The sequence below is a fragment of the Bidens hawaiensis genome, unplaced genomic scaffold (genome assembly GCF_021521415.1).
Source record: "Bidens hawaiensis isolate Kalapana, Puna unplaced genomic scaffold, B.hawaiensis_p1.1 tig00044040_1, whole genome shotgun sequence".
NCBI lineage: Eukaryota > Viridiplantae > Streptophyta > Magnoliopsida > Asterales > Asteraceae > Bidens > Bidens hawaiensis.
In genome coordinates, this window is record NW_027505871.1 from 114,231 (window position 1) to 117,342 (window position 3,112).

Here is a 3,112-nt window from a genome sequence, read left to right on the forward strand (position 1 = left end):
TATGGCAGTTGCTGTTGAAGCCTTCAAGATGGGACTTAGGAATAATTCTCCTTTCTATGACGACCTCGTCATGACTCCATGCAGGAATCTTAATGAAGTCAGAAACAGAGCGGTGAGATACATTCGGCTGGAAGATGATAAGAAGGCTCATGGAGGTTTGGTTATCCCAAAGTACGAGTCTACCAATAGGAAATTAGACTCTCCCCAAAAGTTCTTTAGGCCAAAGTCTTATTCCAAGCAGGATAATCCCAAGATCAACGTTGTGGAAGAAGACGAAGATGACAAAGAATATCCTAAAATATCCGAATATTGCTTTAACCTAGATATTGGTGGTGTAATTTGTGCCATGCAGGATCTAGGTGACAAGGCTAGATGGCCTAAGAAAAATGAGAAGCCCGGATCAAACAAAGACAAGTCAAGGTGGTGTGCATTCCATGAAGATTTTGGCCATCGGACAGACGATTGTATAGCACTCCGGAAGGAGATAGGGTATCTTCTCAGTAAGGGACACCTAAAGGAACTATTTGGAAGAAATAAGAACAAGAGTCAGGATCTTGTCAAGATACCTGAAAGGGCACCTTCTCCACCACCCGGGGCTAAGGAGGTATCCTTTATCTCTAAAGGATCTGACATCTGCGGGACCTCGTATTCAGCAGCCAAGAAACATTCCAGAAAAACGAAGATGGACAACGGAGAAAGACCTCTCCGTACTTCCACATTGACAACTCAAAGGATCATATCCTTCGATGAGGAGGATAGATGTGGCCTTGTGGACCCCAACCACGACGGTTTGGTAATCACTTTATGTATAGCTAACTGTTTTGTGCGCATGATACTCGTTGATGGAGGAAGCTTTGTAAACAATATCCAGATGGATGCATTGAAGAAAATGGATATCCCAGAAACAGAGATTATCTCGAAATCCTCAGTTCTTGTCGGATTCAGCGGCAAAACCAAGAACACCTTGGGAGAGATCAAACTTCCAATATATATTGAGGGAACTAACTCCCTACAAAAGTTTTGCGTTATTGACTCTTTATCTTGTTGTAATGTGATTTTAGGTAGGCCCTGGATCCACAGCATGAAGGCAGTACCCTCGACCTACCATCAGTGTGTGAAACTCCCAAGTCCCTGGGGAGTCATCAAAATTGAAAGTGATCAGCAAGATGCCAAGGAAAGTTATGCTTTATCAATGAAGTGGACTACAAAGCCTACTCAAGCATAGCAATTACAGCAACAACCAAGGAAGGTCCTGCAAGCAAGAGAGCAGGATGTAAAGGAAGTATCTTTGGATCCTCAGGATACTGAAGTCAAAGTATTGTTAGGAACAAGTATTCCTGAGGATATTGAAATGGAATTGATATCCTTTCTAAAGAAAAGAGCTTCTATCTTCGCCTGGAAACATGAAGATATGACAGGTATATCTAAATCTATAATCACTCATAAACTTGGTATAGACAAATCTTTCAGGCCAGTACATCAAAAGTGACGGAAGTTTGCTCCTGAGAGAAACGCTATCATACAAGAAGAGGTGTAGAAACTGCTCAAAACCAAGATGATAAGAGAAGTCCAATATCCTAGATGGTTGGCCAATCTAGATGGTTGGCCAATCTATTTGTTGTCCAGAAGAAAAATGGAAAATGGAGAGTGTGTGTGGACTTCACAGACCTGAATAAGGCCTGTCCAAAAGACCCATTCCCACTCCCGCACATTAACTCAATGGTGGATGCAACTGCTGGCCATGAGCTGCTAACATTCATGGACGCATCCTCAGGATTTCAACAGATTCAAATGGAGCCTTCAGATCAAGAAGACACGGCCTTCATGACTCCCACAGGTATATACTGTTATACTGCAATGCCTTTTGGACTTAAAAATGCAGGTGCAACATACCAAAGGCTTGTCAACATGATGTTCAAAGACCAACTGGGGGACACGATGGAAGTCTACATAGATGACATGGTTGTAAAGTCGAAGAAGGCTGAGGGTCATCTCAAAGACTTGGCAATAGCATTTGATATCCTGGATTAATACAACATGAAATTGAATCCAGCCAAGTGTCACTTTGAGGTCAAAGCAGGAAACTTCCTGGGATACATGGTAACCAAAAAAGGAATAGAAGCAAGCCCAGAGCAGATCAAGGCTATCCTGGATATCAAATCACCAAGAAATGTTAAAGATGTCCAAAGATTGACCGGAAGAATAGCTTCTCTCAACAGATTCATCTCAAGATCTTCAGAGAAGTGTAAAGACTTCTATGATATCCTAAGGAAGAATCAAAAGTTCGAATGGGGAGAAAAGCAAGAAAGGGCATTGGTATCCCTAAAGGAATACTTATCCTCAGCACCACTTCTAATGAAGCCAGTTGATGGTGAGCCTCTATCCCTGTACTTAGCCGTTTCTGGGAGTGCAATCAGTGCCGTCTTGGTCAAGGATCATGAAAGTCAATAACATCCAATATATTATGTAAGTAAAAGTCTGCTAGATGCTGAATCCAGGTATTCTTATCTTGAAAAGTTAACTTTAGCACTTATAATGGCTTCAACTAAACTAAGACACTACTTTGAAACTCATGCTATACATGTAAAAACTAACTATCCTATTAAAGTTATTTTGAGAAAACCAGAAATGTCAGGTAGGACGGCAAAATGGGCTGTGAAACTTAGTGCATACGATATCTTGTATTAGCCAAGAACAACCATAAAATCTCAGGCACTTGCCGACTTTGTGGCTGATTTTAGCCAGGATATACTTAAGGAATTAGAGAAAGAGGTTCAACAATTGGATATTAAGGAAAGTTGGACTTTGCATATTGACGGTGCCTCAAACGTAAGAGGAACAGGTCTAGGTATCCTGCGAAAATCGCCACAGGGGGACATAATACCTCTATCCATATCTTGTGAATTTTAGGCTACTAGTAATGAGACTAAATATGATGCCTTAATAGCTGGTTTACAATTAGCTAAGGATATGAAGGCCAGGTATCTTCAAGTTTATGTTGATTCTTTGTTATTAGCTAATCATTTTAATGGCTCTTATGCAGTGAATGCAAAAAACCTAGCAAAGTATTTAGAAGTAGTTAAGGAATTAGCTATGTGTTTCGAAACATTTG